We start from the raw sequence: 24943 nt of genomic DNA, 5'->3' as shown, positions 1-24943 counted from the left end.
GCCCAGGAAAACAGGAGTAAAGTACCGCAAATTTCCTCAGAACACACTGGAAGTCATGATAGAGAATTATGCAAAAACCAAGCAAGACTGCAAGGCCCCAACAGTGGATTATTGGACCTGAAGACCTGTGGAGAGAGGAGACCAAGTCCAAGAACAGCTGAAGTGTCCAAGAGTAACAGGAGCCCCTGCTAACCCGGATGAAGGTGCAAAAGTGGATTCTCCAGTTAGAAGAAAAAAAAGTCAGAGATGTACTAAAGAAGACAGCTGCGGGTTCCTGCTTGGTTCAAGAGAAGTCTCACATTGAGTAGAATAATGCAGGCTGTTTTTTGTCATTGGATTCTGCCAACAAGCCTTGGCTCATACAAAAGACACAGTTGGTGGGAAAAGGTGCTACCTGTGCCCAGGAGGGACCTGGGGGTCTCAAATTCAGACCGAGGAGACAGAGGGGGCTCTCAGCACTTCCAAGAGCCCTCATAAAACCAGGCACCACCCACAGGAGTCCCAGGACAATGGGACAAAGGAGTTGCAAATCGCAGTCATCACAGCACTACACAAAGGAATCCCATGCCACCGGAGAACAACTCAGGGAGCTGAGCATTTTAAGATAGAGTGCTGGAGACCTGGGCTACGCTGTGCATGAAGGATTTCTTGGAGAAGTGCACAGAAGCCCTAGGAGCTACAAAACATGCGGTGCAAAGGGTACTGTCTGGCTCAGGGAAGCAAGCTCTTACCTCCACCACATTTGGACAGTTGGACCTTTGGACAGCCTGGGTCACTTCAGTCCACTTTGGTCCACCATCTGTGTTCCAGGATCCACACTCATCGTCAGGAAAGGGGACCCAGATAACCGGTCGTCGCTCCAGAGAGCTGCCTGCTGAAGCAGGGAAGTGGCTCCATCACTCCACAGGAGATTTCCTCATTCCTTCAGGTGCAGGGTGAAGACAGGTAGTCCTCGGAGCATACATGACCTGTTGCAGTTGCTGGCAGGAGCTGAAGTTATAGAGTTGCAGTAGCCTTCTTGAAAACTTTGTTGCAGTTGTACTGTTCCTGGAGCAGTTCTGCAGTTGATCCAAGGTTAGAAGGTGGAGCAGAGGTTGCAGAGGAGTCCTGCTGGAATCTTGCAAAACCGAATCTAAGGAAACACCCAGAGGAGAGACCCTAAATAGCCCTGAGAGGGGGACTGGTCACCTAACCAGGCAAGCACCTATCAGGAGGGGTCTCTGACATCACCTGTCGGCACTGGCCACTCAGATGCTCCCAGAGTTCCCTGACCATCCTGAAAACAAGATGGCAGAAACCAGGGACACTCTGGAGGAGCTCTGGGCACCACCCCTGGAGTGGCGATGGACAGGGGAGTGGTCACTCCCCTTTCCTTTGTCCAATTTCACGCCAGAGCAGGGACTGGGGGGTCCCTGAACCGGTGTAGACTGGATTATGCAAGGAGGGCACTGTTTGTGCCATTCAGAGCATTTCCAGAGGCTCTGGGATGACACCCCTCCCATGCCTGTAACACCAATTTCCAGAGGGAGAGGGTGTAATACCCCTCTTTTAAAGGAAATGCATTGTTCTGCCTTCCTGGGATTGAGCTGCTCAAGCCTCAGGAGGGCAGAAGCCTGCCTGTGAGGTGGCAGCAGCTGGGGCTGCAGTGGAAACCTCAAAGAGCTGGTTTGGCAGTGGTGGGGGTCCATGGTGGAGCTCCCAGGGTGCATGGAATTGCTCCCCCAATAACAGAATCAGATTGGGGGTACAATTTCCCAATCTTAGACACCTTACATGGCCATATTCAGTGTTACCATTTTGAAGCTACATATTTGTATTGACCTATATGTAGGTCACACTTATAATGATGTTCCCGCACTCACGAAGCCCGGGAAATTGGTCATCGACAACGTGGGGGCAACGCTGCTAGTGCAGGGGTGCTCTCACACACAATAACTTTGCACCTAGCCTTCGGGAACTGAAGGTTAGACATGTAGGTGACTTATAAGTTACCTGGTGCATTGAAAAATGGCTGTGAAATAGTGCTTGCACTATTTCACTCAGGCTGCAGTCCTGAAGATGTGTTTGTATTAGCTCCGTATGGGTGGCAAAAGAAATTCTGCAGCCCATAAGGATCTACTGGAACCCCAATGCCCTTACTTAGGTACCATATACCAGGGACTTATAAGGGGGTGCCAGTATGCCAATTTTGAGAGGAATACTGGGTTACCAGTATGTAAGTACAAATGTGGAATCAGAGAGAGCATAAGCACTGGAGTTCTGGTTAGCAGGACTCCAGTGACACAGTCAGGCATACTGACAAAAAAGTAAAACATACTGACATGTAGGCCACCAACTATGAGCACTGGGGTCCTGACTAGTAGAATCCCAGTGAGACAGTAAAACACACTGACAAACACAGACAAACAGGTAAAAATGGGGGTAACCATGCTAGAAAGAGGTTACTTTCTCACAACATCCCCTTGAGAGCCTGATACTCAGAACCATGCATTGCTGTTGCAGAAGCTTGGAGAGATTGAGGCACCCTGTCAACCTTGCTGAGAAACTCCACACATTGCACTTCAGAACCAACGCATCTCAGCTGCGTGCTTTGTCTTTGGAACTGACACATTGCCACCACTGTGTGAAGAAAATAGACACATCACCTTGACTGTGGGCCCAGCATTGACTTTTGACTTTTACCCGATCCAGTGCCACCAGATAACCTCCACTGGTGCGTATTGCTTCTAAGCACTAGAACTCTTTTTAATTCTTTAAAAATTCATAGCTCAACTTCTATTTATTGGATTTTTGTTTCTTTGGTCTTGATGTATTTATAGAATTATTGTCTATTTTACTAACCTGGTGTGGATTCTTTCTGTGGTGTTTTCATTGTGTTACTGGGTGTTGTGTTGCACAATTACTTTACACATTGCCTCTTTAGATAAGTCTGACTACTCTGTGCCCAGCAACCAGAGGGGTGAGCACAGGTTATCTTTTAGTGTGAATCTGATTTACCCTCATGAGGATTGTAGTTCCTGCTTGTACAGGGTGCATACTCTGACAACTAGAAATCAATTTCAAACAGATACTATAAATGATCTCATAGAACATGTCATAAATGATGTAATATGTAGGGTAATATGCAGTGCATGGTGAGGGCAAAAATATAGTTAGCTTAGGGCACGAGTTTTAGTTGCTTGAGATGACTATAGCTGGTGAACTTCAGTGGTTTTGTTAATTAAAAAAACAGTATGTTTTAATTTTAACTGAAATTTTCACTGAACTATTTCGTCCATTTAATTTCTGTTTTTCAGTGAACTTCAACGTTTTTTAAAATAATAGTGATAATTATAAAAACTTTTAGTACAGACTTAATAAAAAGAAAATCAACATATCTCAGAGTCTTTTAAACATTATTTTTATGGTTGCATTTGGTGGGCTGAAAAAGGTTTACAGAAAAACTGTTGTTTTTTTATAAATAAAACCAACATGTCTCTGAGCCTTTATTTTATACTTTTTCAGCCCATATAATGCACTCATTAAAACAACCACAAGAGGGCCTTGAACTCCAGCTAAAAAGCATAGAGCTCCAGCTAGGAATGCTAGTGCATTCTCCTCATGGATTTAATGACCCAGGTGACTTACTGTTTTTGTTAATTTGCTTGGGGGAACTGCTTCACTTCCTGCTGCCCCCACAGCATGAATAAATGCTTGGTGGTACCCTGCTTCGTCTAGGCGCACCACAAGCATAACAAAAATGGTGTATTTAAATGCCCTAGTCCATTATGTGGTGGTCCTACAAAGAGAAGTAAATAGTAAATGAGCGGCTGCTGACGGTCAGTTATTCTTTTTTTTAAATGTATTTTGGGTGTCCCAGTGCCCACTTAGGACATCCATATGCTATTTTTGAAAGGGAAGGAGGGTGCCTGGCCCCCCTCCCGTGCCTTTGTAGCTCCTTCCCAGAGCCACAGTGGTCACCGGACACTACATTCCCTGGACATTTTCCTTTTAAATGAAGAGGAGGGAGGGCATGCCCCCACTCCCCAAGCCTTTGGAAGCCTGGCACAAAGGTTGTCAGGCTTACCTTAGAGGAAAGTGTACTGTATTTATGCATCACACAAACAGTAATAAAGTGAAAACACAGGAAAAATCCCAAACCAATTTAGAAATATAGAATAAAATGAGATTGAAATGACAAACATCCAACTAGTAGACCTGGAGAGATTTGATTTGAAATTTTAAGGTAAGTATAGCTCCTAAAAGCACAGAGAGCCACTGGTGGTCGTCTGGTTGTGCTAGACTAGGAGAAAGTCAGAAGTTCAGGCTGACTGTGATGAAGTGGGTGCTGGATACAGGGATCAATTTAATCCTGCTGAAAAAGTTACCTTCTCATTGTCTAACGCAAAGAGTCCAACTTACGGTGGAGGAGGCTGCGAGAAGCAGGGAGAGCATTGCTGGCAGTCACTGTAGCACAAAGAGTCAGATGCAACAAAGCTTCGTGTTGGCAGACATTGTGGGCAGCAGAATCTTGGCACAAAAAGACCAGTTCACGGACGCAAACAGCCCAAATATTAAGGATTTCTCCTTTCTTTACAGAAGGAGCTCATCTGATGCCATCAAAGGGTCAAGGACCTGGGGAGTCACCTCCTGGGGATCAGAAACTCACTGCGACAGAGGCCAGCATGCTAGCAGATCTCCTGTATGTCCAGTTGTAGTTTAAGGCATGTCCAGTGCAGCAGGTCAGTTGGACAGTTGCAGGGAGGCCTCTTGAGCTTGCTGGGGCCCTGTAGCTGAGAACAGGAAGTCAGCCAACTAGCCCTTGGAGTCACTGAGGTTAGCCTGGAATTAAGGGAGCAGGTTCAGTCTTCCTTCTCACAAGCAAGGCAGGTCCAAGCAGCAGTGCAGCCCTCTAAGGAACAAGGCAGGCCTCAAGCAGCAGGTAATCCTCTGGAAGCACCAATGCAGTCCTGTGAGGAACAAGGCAGGCCTCAAGCAGTAGGGACATCTTCTGGAGTTATTCTCTAACATTCACAAGTCCAGGAGGGTACCTAAAGCTGGTTTTGAGGGTCCACTATTTATACCTGGTGCCAGCCTTTGACGTGGGGGGATTCCCTATACTGCCCCACCTCTGGTTCTGGAAAGTGTTTCCCTTCCCCTGAGACGGATGTGTTTCAAGTAGTTCCTGCAGCAACATTTGGATCTACAGGTCAGTAGTGACTTGAGTCTGACCAGGGGAATAATGCAGGCTTCTCCAGCCCTTATAGTGCAGGGAAGCCACCACTCCTTTAAGTGGCCCCCAACCTTCCAAGGGGCCCCAATTTAGCCCATGGCCAATGAATGTTTGTGAGTCATGTGAATTCAGGGGCCCCTCACCACATTCTGCAGCGGGTGACATCAATCTGTGTTTTACGTCACTTAGTCTGACACAAGCCCGGGGTCATTGAGGAACATTAATTGATGGGACAATGATACTCCTTACTGCCTACAGTTTGCAACGGTTGTTCCTGCTTGGGCCCACTAATGTTCATGAATGCTAGTGGCATTTATGTTAATTACTGCTTTGGCCACTGGTATTAATTAATGCTGATGCTATTAAGGCTCATTCATGCTTGAATACTTTCAACTTCATTATTATCTTTGTAAAGACAAGAGAGAGGAAAGGGGTGCCAGGCCAAACAATGAGTACACTCCTCCTGCTCACCCCATGGTATTTGTACTATACCTATGACAAACTCAGTTCCAAAGCAAACTACCCAAGTTTCAGAAAATACCTTAAAAGTAATTTTATTTTAGAAAGCATTTGCTTGCATGTGCCCTTGCGACCACATTTGTTTAAATCTTTAAAGCCTTTATTTGATATTTTTCAGCTCATATAATGCACTCATTAAAACAACCACAAGAGGGCCTTGAACTCCAGCTAAAAAGCATAGAGCTCCAGCTAGGAATGCGTTTGGAAAAATGGTGCATTCTCCTCATGGATTTAATGACCCAGGTAACTTACTGTTTTTGTTAATGTTGCTTGGGGGAACTGCTTCACTTCCTGCAGCCCCAACAGCATGAATAAATGCTTGGTGGTACCCTGCTTCGTCTAGGTGCACCACAAGCATAACAGCAATTGTGTATTAAAATGCCCTAGTGCATTATGTGGTGTTCCTACAAAGAGAAGTAAATAGTAAATGAGCGGCTGCTGACGGTCAGTTATTCCTTTTTTTTTAAATGTATTCTGGGTGTCCCATTGCCCACCAAGGACATCCATATGCTATTTTTGAAAGGGAAGGAGGGCACGTGGCCCCCGCCCGTGCCTTTGTAGCTCCCTCCCTGAGCCACAACAGGGCCGGGACCCTGGGGCAGCATATTTAATTAAGGGGAAGGAGGTGCATGGACACCATCCCAGAGCCACAGTGGGCCCCTGACACTACATTCCATGGAACTTTTCTTTTTAAATTAAGAGGAAGGAGGGCATGCCCCCCTCCCCAAGCCTCTGGTAGCCTGGCACAAAAGTAGTCAGGCTTAACTTAGAGGAATGTGTACTGTAGTTATGCATCACACAAACAGTAATAAAGTGAAAACACAGGAAAAATTCCAAACCAATTTAGAAATATAGAATAAAATGAGATTGAAATGACAAACATCCGACTAGTAGATCTGGGGAGATTTGATTTAAATTTTTAAGGTAAGTATAGCTCCTAAAAGCACAGAGTGCCACTGGTGGTCGTCTGGTTGTGCTAGACTAGGAGAAAGTCACAAGTTCAAGCTGACTGTGATGAAGTGGGTGTTGTATACAGGGATCATGTTAGTCCTGCTGAAAAAGTTGAGAAAGCATTGCTGGCAGTCACTGTAGCACAAAGAGTCAGATACACCAAAGCTTCGTGTTTGCAGACATTGTGGGCAGGTGTCAACATCAGGGCAGTGCGAGTTCTACGGGCGACTAGAATGCAAAAACCCAGCACTTTCAAGATAACGTAATTTATGCATTGAGCTGATATGCTGTTGTTTAACCTTTTGCATTGCAGAGTTTAATCCTGAGGACTTATTGTCAAGGTGCTTATAAATACTGTTCATTTGCAATGTATTGCTGCAGGCTTTCAGAGTGTGTCAGGGTGTGGTCCCTTTCCAGGGCCTTCTAGAAGCTTTCCCTGCAGCATGCCTGGGTGTGGTTTGTGGGCTGGGCCAAGACTCTATACAAGGAAGCCAGCCCAGCTCCACATGCTCACGATTCAGAGGTCCCGGTGCAGAGCAGCAGCAACTTCCTGAGATACTGTTCCAGAGGCCTACTTTGATCTTCCAGGCCTTACCCTTTCACTTTGTTGGTGATTCTTGATCAGGGCGGTAAGACGGAGGTCGGGCTGGGCCCCCGATCCCGTTCTCGAAAGCATTCGAGTTCTTGGGCCTAATTTGCATGATAAAAACAGTTTTGCTCTTGTGCGTGTGAATGTGCGTTTGGTGTTTCATGGCATTTACATGCTGACACTCGAATCGGCAAGACGGGCGATTCTTTAATTGTGTACAACTCTTGATATTCATTGTGCGCTACCATTTCATGGCATTTACAAGGTAGCATTCGAATTGGCAAGACGCATGATTCATTTCTTGTGCTTAGTCCGTGTTACTCATTGTTCGCTACCATTTCATGGTATTTACAAGGTAGCATTCGAATTGGCAAGATGCGCAATTCATTTCTTGCGCTTAATTTATGTTGTTCATGGTTCGCTACCATTCAATGGCATTAACAAGGTAGCATTCGAATCGGCAAGACGCGTGATTCATTTCTTGTGCTTAATTCATGTTGTTCATGGTGCGCTACCATTTCATGGCATTCACATGGTGGCATTCGAATCCGCAAGACGCGCGATTCATTTCTTGTGCTTAATTCATGTTGTTCATGGGGCACTACCATTTCATGGCATTCACATGGTGGCATTTGAATCGGCAAGACGCGCAATTCATTTCTTGTGCTTAATTCATGTTATTCATTGTGCGCTACCATTTCATGGCATTCACATGTTGGCCTTCGAATCAGCAAAACACACTATTCATTCCTTGTGCTAATTTATGAATATTTAGTGTGCGCTACCATTTCATGGCATTCGCAAGGCAGCATTCGAATCGGCAAAACGTGTAATTCATTTCTTGTTCTTAATTTATGATATTCATTGTGTGTTACCATTTCCTGACATTTACGTGGTGACATTCGAATCGGCAAGACGCGTGATTCATTTCTTGTGCTGAACTCATGTTATTCGTTGTGCGCTACCATTGCATGGCATTTACTTGGTGGTCTTCGAATCGGCAAGACGCGCAATTTAGTTCTTGTGCCTAACTCATGTTATTCGTTGTGCGCAACCATTTCATGGTATTTACAAACTCTTGTGGAAATCCGCAAGGTGCGCAATTCAGGTTCCTGCATTCTAAGAAACGAAAGTGCTAAGTATTCTAGATGTTATATTGTATGTGCATAATACGTCCCTTAAGTACAATTCCTATGGTGTTATGGAATTAATTCAAAATTATTTTCTTGTCCTCATGCAAAAGACTATGCTTGAATTTGAAAATGTAATTCTAGAAGGTTCAGATGTTTCTAATCCATGTTTAACATTGCATTGAGAAGTTCATTGAAAAGTTGTATTAATCCTTCTTGATTCCTTCACAGGTAACCAGACATCTTGAGGCCTAGTTATTTAGTCCATGCTTAAGTTATCCATGTTTCCAGTATGACAATGCTTAGAATCCTAGTGTAGTAATGATTAATATGTTATAATCTGGATATTGTGTGTTTTAACCTTTTGCTTCCTACAGGTCTCCTTCCCAGCTGCTCCCTACCTAATCCCCTTTTCCCCACTTGGACTCTCTTAGACTCTGTGACATTCTAATCTGAGTATTGGAGCTGTCTTGTGGTGGACGTGTTGGGCGCATTCCCCGAGGATCTGGTGACTCTGACAGCAGCAGAATTTTTGCACGAAAAGACCCGTTCACGGACGCAAACAGCCCAAATCTTAAGGATTTCTCCTTTCTTTACAGAAGGAGCTCATCCGATGCCATTGAAGGGTCAAGGACCTGGGGAGTCACCTCCTGGGGATCAGAAACTCACTGCAACAGTGGCCAGCTTGCCAGCAGATCTCCTGCATGTCCAGTAGTAGTTTAAGGCATGTCCAGTGCAGCAGGTCAGCTGGACAGTTGCAGGGAGGCCTCTTGAGCTTGCTGGGTCCCTGTAGCTGAGAACAGTACATCAGCCAACTAGCCATTGGAGTCACTGAGGTTAGCCTGGGATGAAGGGAGCAGGTTCAGTCTTCCTTCTCACAAGCAAGGCAGGTCCAAGCAGCAGTGCAGTCCTCTAAGGAACAAGGCAGGCCTCAAGCAGCAGGTAATCCTCTGGAAGCAGCAATGCAGTCCTGTGTGGAACAAGGCAGGCCTCAAGCAGTAGGGCCATCTTCTGGGATTATTCTGTAACATTCACAAGTCCAGGAGGGTACCTAAAGCTGGTTCTGAGGGTCCACTAATTATACCTGGTGCCAGTCTTTGAAGTAGGGGGATTCCCTATACTGCCCCACCTCTGGTTCTGGAAAGTGTTTCCCTTCACCTGAGACGGATGTGTTTCAAGTAGTTCCTGCAGCAACATTTGGATCTACAGGTCAGTGGTGACTTGAGTCTGACCAGGGGCATAATGCAGGCTTCACCAGCCCTTGCAGTACAGGGAGGCCACCACTCCTTTAGGTGGCCACCAACATTCCAAGGGGCCCCAATTCAGCCCATGGCCAATGAATGTTTGTGAGTCATGTGAATTCAGGGGCCCCTCATTACATTCTGCAGGGGGGGCCACATCAATCTGTGTTACGTCACTTAGTCTGACACCAGCTCTGACACCAGCTCGGGGTCATTTAGGAGCATTAATTGATGGGACAATGATACTCCTTACTGCCTACAGTTTGCAACGTGTGTTCCTGCTTGGGCCCACTAATGTTCATGAATGCTAGTGGCATTGATGTTAATCACTGCTTTGGCCACTGGTATTCATTAATGCTGATGCTATTAAGGCTCACTTCAATATTATCTTTGTAAAGACAAGAGAGAGGGAAGGGGTGCCAGGCCAAACAATGAGTACACTCCTCCTGTTCACGCATGGTATTTGTACTATACCTATGACAAAATCAGTGCCAAAGCAAACTACCCAAGTTTCAGAAAATACCTTAAAAGTAATTTTTTTGAGAAAGCATTTGCTTGCATGTGCCCTTGTGACCACATTTGTTTAAATCTAGATCATTTGGAAAGTGGGGATCCCATCCTAATGACATGGTCAGTTGCTATTCACCTATTCATGGCATGCACTGAAATTGGTGGGTGTTTAGCTGCACTGCCTATACTAGCTAGATGATGGTCAAAACTTTCTCCTGATCAGCTTCTGGATGCAAATAAACTTTTTTTTGTTTAACAATGTGGCTGAGGCCAATATGGAAGTTGACAGGTGGATTTCAGGTCCTTTGAATACAATAATCCTACTACTGTCATGGTCTTCATCTAGCTCAAAACCTTCAGCCCCTTGGTTTAATAACTTAGCAGCCATGCCAAAAAAGTGCAAATGCTGGAAAAAGCACTGAGTAAAACCTATGTGCCAGCATGCAAACTTGAATATATGGCAGTCTCTAAACTTTACTCTGAAATGATTAGGCAGAGCCACAAGATTTATTTGCCGAAAAAAATAAGAAAGATGCAAATTATTTAAGCAACATCTTTTCTATAGTCAAATCTATGACAGTTCCTTCCTCAATCATGCCTTCTGTTCCTCCTTCACTTGAAGTATGCAATGATTTGGCCTCTTTCTTTCAATATCCATACTACCTTTCCAATGGAGGCAAGGAATTGCCTGGTCCCTACAGCTTGGGTAACAACCATAGAGGAAACCTATGCTTATCAAAGTTTAACTCTATTGAATTGGATGATATGCACACTCTTTGTAATGCTGTTAAACCAGGCTCCTAACTGGATTCTGCTCCACTTTCTGAAGATAGACTCTGCCTCTATCTATCCGGTATTGCGTAAGATACTGAATCTACCAATCACCTCTGGGTCAGTCCATCAGACTTTAAAACATGCAGTGGTTATACCTCTCTTAAAGAAACCAACATGACATCCCATGAAGCCAGACGAATAAGATAACATGTAAATAACAGTTTTATAATTGTTTAGAAATGAATAGGCTAATAAAGTGGTCTCAGTCAGGCTTTTGTCCCTCTTATGTCACAGAATTGTCCCTTCTCATGGCTACTTAGAATTGGTGCTCAATTTCTGACCAAGGTGGGTCTTTAGCAGTCATTTTGCTCAACCTGAGCGTAGCCTTTGACACAGTCTCTCATAATACCCTCTTAAGCAGACTTCTTGACTGTGAGATCTGCAATGAGGCTTTATCCAGGCTATCTTCTTACATGCAAGATACATAATTTCAAGTAACTCTGAAATCTTTTCACTCTAAAATTCTACCTCTGCTTTAAGGTGTTCCTCAGGGCTTGTCTCTTAGCTCCACTAATTTCAATGTGTATATGTGACCGTTGGCGGACTTTGTAGAAATGTTTGGATTTAAGTTAATTTCTTATGCAGATGATACACAGCTGATCATTACACTCTCCCAAAACCGCAGTTGGAAAAAGCCTGTCAGTTGAATTTTGGTTTGCTGAGGTGGCTAATTGGATGAGTAGGAATTGTTTGAAGCTTAATGGGGAGAAAACAGAGGTTATTGTATTGGGTAACTATGCCAACATTTGTCCCTTGCGAGGTGGTCAGACTTCTTTGGGCCCTTTCTTTCATTTCCTTCATTCAAAGCCCAAAGTTAAAAATGTAGAAGCATGGCTGGACCAAAACCTCCCATTTAGTAATCAAATCAAAATGCTGTCAGCTAAGTGGTTTGGGCACTGAAATGTTTAAATAAAGTGTTATTGTTTTTGCCACTTTCCTTTCAGAAAACTATGGTTCAGGCTTTGGTAACCTCTCAACTGGACTCCAGTAATGTAGTCTCTTTAGATCTCTCTAATACGTGGCTAAGGCTCCTACAGACAATTCAAAATTCATCATCCCAGTTGTTACTAAACATCCCTGGATGCTCATTCATCAGTTTAGGCCTCAGAGAACTTCATTGGCTGTCAACCACCAAGAAAATCCAATTTAAAGCCATGTGCTACACTTAGAGGGCCTTTTTGCTATTTATCCATGTCATCTTCAAAGACTAGTTAAAACTTACACGCCTTCAAGATCCCTGCGGTCTTGTGAATCTCAGCTTGCAGTGGTACCAATGATTTACAAGGCAAGTTTGATCTTTTGAAAATCTTTCCCCAAAGACTGGGAATAGCATGCCACTTAGACTGCAGAAAAGCCTTTCTGAAGCAGTCTGAAAAGATGGCTCTTCAACTAATCCATCTTTTTCCAGTACTTCGCTAACTCTGGGATCCCTCAGGTAGCAGAATCCTAGCACTTGGACGTTTCAGTGGAAGCAGCAATGTGCTATACAAATTAACATCATCATTAAAAGAATGTGGGTCGAGGGACACAAATTGGCAACATGATTTACCTAGGTATTTGCACAAGCTGTGCAGGATCTGCCTGTTACTAACCATAGAGAATGGGAGGGGGATTTGGGCAGGGAGATTGCCATGAAGGATTGAGAGAATGCACAGAGCATATCTTACACCTGCTTCTCTCTCCTGTATGTTTGGCTCTCCGTCCACATGTCCACGATGTCAACAAACAGGAGCGGATATAAAACACATGTTCTGGGTCCGCCCAGTTGTGGCAGAGTACTGGTCATGGATATTAACTGAAATAGAGCGGGTACCAGGCCACACAGCCCTGCGCACGATGGAGGGTGCACTGTTTGGCCTTTTCCGCAGGTCGTTAGATGTGAAAGCCAGCAATAAGTTTATAGACCTGGCATTGCTCTTGGCCCGCAGGCTTATTACAATTCGCTGGAAATAACAGACATTTCCCAGTACGGCACACTTGCGGGCAGCAACACTTAAATGTAGTCGAGCAAAGGAGGTCTCTCTGAGACAGGAAGAGATAAGGGGTCTGCAAAAATATCCCATAGCTATGGACTGGGAAGCATTGCTCAGTGACTTGCTCTCCTACCCGGAGGTACCCAATGTCTCACAGGGTGATACATCAGACCCACCTAGTACCCTCCCTTTTCTCAATCCCCCCTTCACATCTTGAACTTCATGACACAGTCGGAGCACACACCCCTAAACTAGCACGTCATCTCAGACGAAGGTATCATACTACCCATAACCTGAACCTAACGATCAGCCCTATCCAGTCCAAATACATATACACATGGAGGACACAACTGGTATATCATGAGCAGGTGTTATTGCCATTTATGTTATAAATGTATGTTAAAGAATTAACTGTTTGCTCCTGTAATGTAGCTGGTTTTTCATATGATATGCAGGAAAACTATGTGCAAATGCTTCTGTAGACATTTTTACCAGTTTACCCTCTTGAACGTAACTGTTCTTTTATATTTCAATAGAAATGGTTAAAACAATATTTAAAAGAATGTAGTTTTGTGGTCCTCACCTTCCCCCTCTGGTCTCTAAAACCCAATTGATCACTGTATATTGCTTATCATATATTGGTAGATATAAAATAGCACTTTCAACATATTGCAAGATAACAGTTAATGCTCTACAAAGTATAAAAATATATAAAGAATGTGCTTTCATAAGTTGACTATGCTGCTCATCATGTCATCTTCTCAAGGCACTGTTTCTCATTACTTTGTCCCTCGTGCTTAGTATCTTCTGCCACTTGCCACCACAATTTTGTGCCTTCCCTCAATATATATAGACCATTTTATATGGCAGGGAATTAGGATTTAAATACAAAAGGCTCAGTGAAAAAGCTTTTGTTATAGGGTAGTTGAGCAGTGTATAGAATGCTGCAACAACATACAACTTGAAAGATGGGAAAACCTGCTATGAAATCTGATTTCCAAATTTAAGAAGTTGGGAGCCCTGTTAGCCATAGGGTGATCTTCCCCTAAACCTTTGCCTTTGCTCCTGTTTTGCTGAATTTGTTTTTGTTAGCCTTAGGACTCTGCACAATTTACCACTGCTAAACAATACTAAAGTGTTTGTTCTCTCTCCTTTAAACATGGTGAAATTGTCTCATACCCAATAGGCTCATTTAATTAACTCGTAACTCCCTAGGAAAATGATACACCATTTACCCAGGGCCTGTAAATTACATGTTACTAATGGACCTGCAGCAATAATCGTGCCACCTACTTAAGTAGCCTTTTAATAATGCCTCATGCCTACCATTGCATTTTGTGAGTGCAGTTTCAAACTGCCTTTTATAATACATAAGTGTCACCCTAGGGTAGACCCTGAACAGCCATTGGGGCAGGGTGCAGTGTATTTAAAATGGTGGATATGTCGTTTCAGGTTTTACATATCCTGGTAGTAAAACACTCCTAAATCTGTTTTTCACTACTGAGGCCTGTCTCTCCCATAACATTGGTTTACCTTATTATATTTAATAAATAATAACCTTTGACTGGGAGTAGGTGGGAAAGTCATGCGTGGTGTTAGAGAATTGTAATTTAAAACCCGGTTTAATTGTAAAGAATTTTAAGTCACAATTCTGAAAATGCCACTTTTAGAAATTTGGCATTTTCTTGTCCTAATCATTTGGTGTTTGCAGCTTGTTCCTGCATCACACAGCTAGGTAAAGTCTGCAGTTGGCCTTTGGGTATTTCTCCTAGACTGTATCACAAAGGATGGCTTGGATGTTCGCAGGATGGGCCATCCCTGACTTGATGGGGGGGCGCCCTCTCACCGACCGCACTTGCACATCAAAGGCACAGGTTCAGCTCACACATAAGACTTCAACTAGCCTACTGTGCTCCCAGAGAAAGACCAGGGCGGGAAGGCAGGGTATTCCAGACAACACTGTAGGGAGAAACTCCAGAAGCTTCCTCCTTTTCAAACTGGGCATCAGATATAAATAGGGGATCCTCAGACCCACTATTTTGTACACTCCTGGACCTATGGATTCTACAGAAAAAGGATGTCTTTCTGCCCTGCTGCTTGAGGCCTGCCTTACTTGCTTAGAAGGAAGACTGGTCTTGAACCCTTCATCCCAGACTCCAGTGACTCCAAGGGTCAGCTGACTGGCCTTCTGTTCAGAGCTACAGGGACATAACAGGCTCCAGGGGACTCCCTGCTACTGCTCAGCTTACCTTCTGCACTGGACCTGCTTGAAACTAGATCTGCCTGAGCTCTGATGGCCTCTGCTGCTGTGCGTTCCTGATCCCCAAAATGTGCCCTTCGGGTCCTGGACCCTTGGTGTGGCATCAGACCAGCTCCTCCTCAAAGAAAAGGAGGGACGCTGAAGTTTTGGACTGTTTGGAACCAAGAACAGGCCGTTTAAGCCAAGATCTTGCCACCCGCACTGACCACCAACATGAAGCTCTGGTGAACCTGACTCTTCACATTACAATGACTGTCAGCAACTACCTAGAAATGAATTGAACAAAAGGTGGCACATACTGTACTTATTTTCATTGCAATCCTATGGTACTTAGGCAAATTCCACACAGATAGGAAACAATGGTGCCTCTTTTGTAGAAAACATCTGTTTCCAATTTTGAGCACAGGACTGAATTCCCACCCATGCACATCCATGCACAGGGATCGGAATTACAGGTTCGGTAGCAAACAATGCAATTCTGACTTGAATTTACATAGAACAAATGCCTGGTGCACTAATTCTATATGTAATATCCATGTTTTCTTGGGGCTACTTGGAATACAAAGTAATTTCAATACCAGGTAAATACCTCACACAGGGGTAATGAGATTTACCTGGTGCATTAAATACCCTGTTCCACTGTGGCCCATGATTCGTCAGGTACTATAAATATTTATGAACCAAACTGACCTTTACAATGGAAATGTAATTGTCAGCTTTACCTCAATCAGAAACCACTGACTTGAATAGGATATTTGGCACCACTTTTTGATACTAAGATTCAGGGCCTCATTACAAGTTTGGTGATCCGTGCTGCAATGGTGGCAGTCCGACCGTCATCGATTTTGCGGTCAGACTACTACGATTCATGCAGGCCTATGGAGCAAAGACCGCTGCGGTCCCGCCAGCACCGTCAGGCAGCACAGACCACTGTGGTGACGAGGCAGCACAAAACAGTCCAGCAGAGACAGTGTTTCCTGCAGACACATTATAAGGTTGCACACCACCAATGTGACCGTGCCAGTCCAACCACCAAATCCCAGCCGGCGGAAAAGAAGAGTATAAAGGGAGCAACTCCCCTGTCGGCACTGTTAATGTCCTGTGCCCCCATGGAGCCCGTCACACACATCCTGCAGCTGCTTATCGAAGGTGCACAAAATCCACATGGTCGTGGACGCAACCAACCGGTAGTACACACTCCTACCTGTGTCATTATGCTCAACAACATATCGTCGCACCATCATCCACATGATTTGGGGCTCACGCTACGAGCACAAAGTACACTTGCCATTGTGTACACTGTCGTAGTCATTCACAAAGGACACATTCATAGCCACAAAACTCCCCCCTTGGGCAGGTCACTCACACTACACAGCAACACTACACAAAACACAAATCTGCATCAGGGACAGTGAAATGTACACAACATTGTGTCACACAACACCAACAACACAGCAACATCACATCTACCAATACAACTGACACCCTCACATTCCTCACATGCCATGAACTGTCATCAGATTCAACACATATGTATGGATGTGTCATGGAACACAAACACCACTCCCATTAAACATCCCTGGTATGGACCCACACATCACCCACATTGCAACACAATGGAAGGGCAATGGGATGCACAATAGTCAGAAAGATAAATATCCAAAGCTCACTATGCAAACAATACATGCACAATAGAGATGGGGGTATCCGGAACACTTAGGGAAGGATGCTGCACTGGGACACATATCACTTTGCACATGCCCCTAAAACAACATTTGCACAGGAACTGGCCCTACTTGTATTTCAGTGACAAACAATAATAGAGCCAAGTGACATGCCTATCTGCAGAATGTGGAAGTACAAGTCAAGAAAGTGCATACAACAGCAGTTGTATGGGACATATATCTAAATGAAGTGGCTGCAAGGTACACACAGCAAAATGGACACATGCTCAGTCAATTGAACACCATCCATGTCTGCACAAAGAAAACTCAAGCTGCCACACATGAGATGCATATACAATCCATATTAGGGCCACATGTCTAACACCATACATGGGGACATTGGACAACACAAGATGAAAGACTTACCATACCAAACATAACATGATGCAATGACACGGCAATCGCATTAACAAACACATATTCATACATTCAACAGATACCTTTGTCCTGGGTGACAAAAAGACTGCCCACAAACTCAGACTTTCAGAGTAACAGCAAATGGATCAGCAATCAGGCTAAAACACACACAATGGTATGCAAACAACACAATTACTCTGGAACAACATAATTGCAGGACAAATGTGTACCCCAAAAATACAACTATTTGGGTTTATTAAACACCATAGGATTATGATCAAAGGCCATTGGCCAGTCCATCAGATAGTCATTGCACAGTACTCTGCCCACACTTGACTACTATTACTGCCAGGGAGCCTCTTAGAAAGCGGCAGGCAGGCACCTCAGGGAATATCCTTGGTGGGGGCAGATTTGGGATGGTTTGGGGTTTGGGAGGGGTGGACTCTTTGTTCGGAGGGTGGGGTTTCTTCTGTATGGGTGCTTGCAGGGGGCAGGTGTGACAGGCGAGGACTTGGATGTGTAAGGGATAAGTTGGGATGTTGGTCAGGGCCTCTTGTGTTTAGGACGGGGTTGAGAGAACAGGGGAAAGGGCAAGTTCAAAAACATAAGGACGGTCATCAGAAGGGGTTGGGGATGTGGAGGTTGAGGGAGTGGTTGTCTGGTGTGTGGGTGTTGACGTCTTTGATGTGTGCCTATGGGAGGTATGTTTATGTTTGGTTGGTGTCTGTTGCGTGTAGGAGTATGGGTATTTGTGTGTCTTGGTGGGCTGGGAGGTGGAGGTGCTGGGTGATGCAGGAGTGGTGGATGTGTGTGTGCCTGTTAGGGTGGTGTCTGCAGGTATGCTATCAGTGGTGGATATTTTTGTGGATGTCTGTGTGTCTGTTGGGGTGATGTCTGCAGGTATAGTGGGTGTGGTGGATATCTGTGCATCTGTTGGGGTGGCATCTGTGGGTATATCGGGTGTGGTGGATATGTCATTGCCTGTTGTGGCAGCATGATGCACATGTCATTGGTGGCTGCTAAGAGTGTGGTTTCAGTGCTGTGGTTGCTTCTGAATCCGTATTGGGTTATGTCCAGGATACGGTGTATCTCGAGGAATTCGGTGAGTTACTGGTTGATGGCCTTCTCCCTTATCTTGGCTGGGAAAGAGAGCAGAGAGATGGGTCTGTAGTTCTCCAGCTCCCCAGGGTTGGCAGTGGGTTTCTTAAGTAGCGGTTTGATTTCTGCGTGATTCCAGTCTGAGGGGAAGGTGGCGGTCTCGAAGGATCGCTTGTTAGTTTGGCAGAGTTCCGGTGCTATGGTTGCAGTGGCCAAGTTGAAGATATGATGAGGGCACGGATCCGAGGGTGCGCTGAAGCGGATGGAGTTCATCAGTCTTTGGGTGTCCTCTTTGTGGTGGGGGTCCAATAGTTCAGTATTTGGTGAGGTGCTAGGTCCGTGGTGGTGAGCGATCTTGGTGGGTTTTGATTCCTGAAGACTTTGTAGATGTCCTGGATATTTCAGTAAAAGAAGGTTGTAAGGCTGTTGCAGAAGTCTTGGGATGGAAGGCTAGATGAGGTGTCTGTCCCAGGTTTGTGAACTCTTAGACAATTGTGAAGATCTCTTTGCTGTTGTGAGTGTTGGTGTTGGGGCATGATTGAAAGGCAGCTTTTTTGGCGGCTCTGATGTTCTGGTGGTGCATGGTGACTGCATTCTTGTAGGCTGTGCGGTCTTCAGTTGAATTGCTTATCCTCCATTTCCTTTCTAGTCTGCAGGAGCGTTTGGATTCCTGTAGGTCTGCCCTGAACCATTTTGGTGTTTTGCTCTGTCGATATCCTGCTGTTTTCTTTAGGGGGGCTATATTGTCAGCTAAGTTCGATAGCCAGTGGTGTAGATTGCATGCGGCTTTCTTGGCGTCCGCTGTGTCCGGTGAGAGGTAGTGGTTGAGAGCATTGGTGAGTTGTGCTTCCGGGACTTTGCCCCAGCGTCTGCCGGGTGGGGGAACGTAGTGGTGTGGGGTGTTCTTTGTGTAGGTGAAGTGAACACACTTGTGGTTGGTCCAATGGTGTTCGGAGGTGTGAGAGGTGGTGATGTTATCCCTTGCTGAGAAAAGGCAGCCGAGAATGTGTCCGGCTCTATGGGTGGAGACGTTGACGAGTTGTTCGAGGCTGAGAGTTGTGGGGTTGTCCAGGAGGTTTGTGGTGTTGGCGTCATTGTAGGTATCAAGGTGAAAGTTGAGGTCACCGAGTAGGATATAGTAAGAGGAGAGGAGTACTTGGGGGGTGAAAAGGTCGGCGATGCCTTCACAGAACTGGGGACAGGGTCTGGGAGGCCTGTAGATTAGGGTGCCCGAGAGGGAGGTGTTTGGGTTGGCCTGAATCTGGAGTGTAGGTGCTCGTGAGTTGACTGAGACTGCGACTCATTGGTGGTTGTCAGGCGGAGGGCTGGGCTGATGTTGAAAATACAAAGAGAAAAAAGGTCACCACATGTTTCTAAACACACTTGAACAACAGCTCTGATTAGCAAACATTACCATCACGTCAAGTAGGTCCCAGCAAAAAACTCCACCAAAGTGGCCCCTATATGTACCATACCATATCCATGCATGCCATCTGAACTGTCAACAGTTGCTTTCAGTGGAATTCAGACAACTACAATTACATTGCTGAAGTTATGCAATCAGAGTACCAATGAATAAGTAGGAGACCACATCACCTTCAATGCTTTGCCTCATGGAGCATACCTCACTTACCTGTTGCCATGCAATAGTAGGTCAATGCCAAATTCATTCTCACACATCCCAAACAAGGTCATATAGACATTTATGCGTCACATACACAATCACACAATAATGTAAAATGATTGTCCCAGAACATGCAATGTTGCTGATAGCAGTACAGTAGCTTGGAGAAGGTGACATGGAATTACTCATGTCACACTGGAAACATATCAACAATACACACTTCACCAAGTGAAATTTGTCCGAATGGAGTGATGGAGGTTGTACCAATGTTGCTCTGATACGCCACACATTTGGCATGGAAGTGTACAGTGTAGACATCATGTTGAAATTGACAGGGAGATGTGTCCCAAAAATCCACAACACATTGAATCAGCAAGCCCCAGGGCAATCACCACTAATGTCTGGGACCCCTTACAATTACATATTCTGATTGCATCAGTAGACACGATTAGACCTTTGTATGGAATAGAGGCACAGAGATCTGCAAGCACCAGCGGAAGGCCCTCAGCATGTTGCCCAATGGGAAGCTACATCACTGTCTCCAATTTGGTCCTGCAAAGCCAGATGTCTGTGGATAATGGTTGTACCCAACCACATGTGATCTCAACATAACTGCAAGTCACTCCATGATGCATGCCAAGAGTCAAGTTACAAACCTTTCCCATTACACATGTGCAGTGCATTTTGCTACATGATGCCACATAAATGGCCTGGAAATGCATATTGTGGCTAAATAATCTAGTCATATACATCTTGACCCCGTTGCTACTCCAGTTATACATACCAAATTACATGCAATGATGGTTGAGGGTATGTGTCAGCCAACAATCAACGGTGACACAGTCCTGTCTGTGGCACCACATGAAATGTACTCCCATTGCAAATGTCCTATTCCATGCACATGTATTTGAGGGAACAGATGAATCATCCCATTAACACAGTAAAGACTATACATGAGACAGTTGTCTACACATTTTGTCAAAAGAGAAAGGGACACATAGGCGTGGGAGCTCCCATCATGCTCCAGGCCTGTGAGAGACCTTGAGAGCAGCGTATGGTGGCAGGACGCGCTGACGAAACTCGCCTTGTCTCCAGCAAAGGATAGCAGCTTTACGGCTCCACGGCTGTCAGACAAGGCACAGCACCAAGCGGCAAGCCTTGCAACGCCGCTCGGAGCACCCGACACAACGCACACGGTGCTCAAAGTACAGCTGTCCCCCCCTGCCTCCTCGATACAGCTAACGGCGGGAGGTTTGGGGATCGGATTATCTCGTGCCTGCAGGTGCGCTAGATTGTATAACATGCGCCGCTTTCAGGAGAGGTGCCACAGTGGTGCTGGCTACTGGCTCGTGTTCCTTTGCTATTCTGCAGCTGTTTTGGAGGAATGTGGAGAACTCCTTCCCCCCCACAGCCACCAAAGGAGGGAGTGTGCAGCCTCCAGATGTCCAGATAAGTGCCAAAGGAAGTGGGGGGTTGGAGTGGAGCCCCTTTGTTTTTGGCAGGCATGTTGAAAGGGACTTTTTGACTCTTGGTTCGCATTGCTTCAAGACCCAAAAAAACTGTAGATAAAACTGCAACAACGCACGAGATTTCTGAGGGCTTATCAGTCTTTTGGATTGTGTCCTAGCCAATCATATCTCTAGCCCATCATTGGGGCACAACAGAAGTGGTTCCTACCCAAGTGGATGTGGCAGTGCCTCCTCCGGTACCACCTTGACTCATTTCACTCTACTGGTATCTCTACAAATCAAGACCATCTCTTTTCGGCATTCCTTTTTTTTTATTTATTTTTTTATATTTTCTTTTTTTCTTCTCCTCACTACAGTGAAACGCATGACACGAGAAACAGGATCTAAATCTCGGACAATGGGCAAATTTCCGAAAGGATCTAAATCTAAGACCCTTACCCCAGCTCCAGGAAGGCTCCGGCAAAGCTCTAGCCAACAGGACTCGACAGCCCTCTCAAGGGAATCTCTTCAGACTCAGGATCTTTATTATCCATCTCAGGTCTCACTTCCATGTCTGAGCTCAATACCATGGAGCTCGTGGAACTGCCTGACGAGTGTTCATTACGATCTAAGGAGCCATCTCATCAGCTACACTCTCAATCTTCCTCTACCTTCCCAGTAGGCGCAGTCAATGAATCCCCCTTAGCATCACCCAATTCAGCAACACCAGGCACCCTCCCTCCGGACTGTCTTCCAATTCCCCCCCAACCTAAAACGAATGCGAAACAATCAGCGAAACCTGCATATCCCTTGTTTTCAAACTCTAATAGCAACCTTAAAGAAGCACTTATATCAAATATGAGGGGTGCAAAAGAAGGAGGGATGGAGAGGAGAATTCTCTCAAGCGAAGCAATTATATCAAACACTGGCAAATCATTCGCCTTGGCTCTAAATTCTGGGATGGAAGGACCATGTGCAGAAGTTCCCACTTCATCTGGAGTCAATTCTAATACAAATACGGGGTCACCCCCCGGCTCTTCTTCTAACCTCCTGAATTCAGCTTATGTAATAAGCAGGACAAAGGGTTTGTCAGCGGTGGAGGAGTTGATGGGATCCAATATGAACTGGAAGACCTCCAGTTAAAACTGGATGAAGCAGAGAACAGTTCCCAGCGTTCCAATGTCAGATTTGTAGGAGTTCCATAGGAGATTGAAGCAGCCTCATTGGTGCATTTTCTCAGAACTCATCTATAAAGTCGTCCTCCTGGATAGGGAAAAAATGGGAGGGGACCTCACTACATGCGGGCTCATAGGGTACACTTCACCCACCTTGTCAACTCTAAATATCCAAGCACCATTCTGATTAACTTTGGAGATTTTCGAATTAAGGAGCATATTCTCTCTCAAGCTAGGAAAGAGAGGGAGTTTAAGACTGATGACCAGTTTATTTTTCGTATTTTTTCAGACATGTCAGTTGCAGCTGCACATTGGCGCTGTGAGTTTGTTGGTCTAATAGATAGTTTCAAAAGACTGGGGGCGCCGGCTGGTATTGTGCAACTTGCTAAACTTAAAGTTTCACATAAAAGCCAGGTGAAAGTTTTTCAGAATGTCCAGGAGGAAACTAACTTCTTGGAACTCTTAAAAAAGCAAGGAGGGGGTATTAGATAAGGGGGTGGGGACTAGAGCGGGGGTAAGAGCTATCGTTAGCCATCTGACATTGTACACTATAGGTCTTTCTTATAAGTGATATTACTATGGTCAAAAACTCTGCTGTTCGGTGGGAATATTAGGTATTAGAAGTTAATAGGGGGTGGCAAGGTGATTGATTACTGTTCGGTGAGTTGCCACCACACTGCTCTTTTGGAACTAGGGGCCAGATGTAGCAAAGGTTTTTAACCATTCTGTGTCTATGGGAAAAAGTGTTCGTACATATGGCCCTAGGTCTCTGAGGGTGCCATGTCACGGCACACAATTTTTGGGTTCATGGGTGAGGGTGTGGGGGAGGGGGGTGGTTCATTGGCCTGTGGGGTCCTGACAGGTTGGACCCGCCAGGGTAGGGGGGGCAAGGGAAGGAGGGGGGTCAGGACAGGGCAGGGTCACGATGGAGGGGATTTGAGGGGAGGTATGGGGATGGGGGAAGGAGCACAGGGTGGAGCTAGATAAAAAAAAAAAGCAGGTGGAGAAGAATCAGCTATATCCGATACCTGAGGTCAAGGTTCAGGAGGCGAGTGCAGGAGGAGAATGCAGGGAAGAATTCAGCCACAACATAATCGGCCATGGAGGGGATGGGTGGGAATAAATGGAAATGATCGGGTCCAGGTTTAGAGTAGCCTCATGTAATCTTAATGGGGCCAACAATAATACTAAGTTTCATGCAGTTCTTAACTGGTTGGCAACATCTCAGATACAAGTTGTCCTTTTGCAGGAAACCCATCTGAGGGTCAAAGGAAAGCTACAGAAACTTCCCGTAGGTATCATCCATTCTTTTTTCGCGTCGGCTGAGGCCGCAGTGCGAGGCGTAGCAATTCTGTTCATTAGCAAATTTTCAGGAAGGATAAAGGTAATTTTTAGGGACCACAGGCAAGGTGGATAGTAGTTACTACTTTAGTAGCAGATAAAGTAATCCATTTCGTTAGCTTTTATGGTCCAATAGAGGATGATGTAGCGTCAATGCAGGCTCTCTATAGACATCTGTCTCTACTGCCAGACTATTTTATAATAGGTGGGGACTTTAACATTATACCAAATATTCATTGGGACACTTCGCGGTGGAATAAAACACAGAACAAACCAAGAGTTTGTCCAATGCTCACGAGGATGTGCACTGACTTAGCACTAGTGGATGTGTGGCGGGCCGATTATCCCCAGGCGGAAGAATATACATGCTATTCTAAAAGGCATAATACTGCTTCAAGAATCGATTATATTCTAATTTAATTTGCACTGAAGTGGCAGGGGTCAGGAATACTTACAAATCCTTTCTCTGATCATTCGGTACCATGGGCTGATATTAATGAATTAGGAAGTCAGCAGCGCCGTCCACAATGGTGCTTTGATAGGTCACTTCTGACAGACGAGGGTTGGGTAGCAAAGCTGAAAACATCAGTTTCTGAATTCTAGGAGGTAAATAAGATGTTAGCCTCTCTTTTCAATATTTGGGGGGCCACTAAAGCTCATATTCGTGGAGAGACAATCTCTTTTCAGGCCCATCGAGGTAAAACAGCTTGTGAAAGAAGCAACCTACTTCAAAGGGAGCTAGAACAGGCTCTAAAAAAGAAGCAGGCAAAACCCAATTTGGAGACAGAATTAGCATTGGGCAGAGCTCAGGCTAAATTAAGAGATTTCTATCTGTCATGTGAGATATTAAATAGGCATACTAGCTTCCAGAGGCAATACAAAGAAAGCAAGCATGCAGGTAGATTTTTGTCATGGTCAGCTGAGAAAAGATCCAATTCCAGTTTGATAAAAGCTATT

General features: G+C 45.1%; 1 protein-coding gene across 1 annotated transcript in view; it reads right to left on the bottom strand.

The window, feature by feature from the left end:
- The window catches only part of LOC138268065 (5-hydroxytryptamine receptor 3A-like), a 287520-nt gene that overhangs the window by 5057 nt on the left and 257520 nt on the right, over positions 1-24943 (bottom strand). The window lies entirely within an intron of this gene.

The sequence above is a fragment of the Pleurodeles waltl genome, chromosome 12 (genome assembly GCF_031143425.1).
Source record: "Pleurodeles waltl isolate 20211129_DDA chromosome 12, aPleWal1.hap1.20221129, whole genome shotgun sequence".
Lineage (NCBI taxonomy): Eukaryota > Metazoa > Chordata > Amphibia > Caudata > Salamandridae > Pleurodeles > Pleurodeles waltl.
Note: the sequence above shows the minus strand (reverse complement) of the source record. Positions and strands in the feature narration are given on the sequence as shown.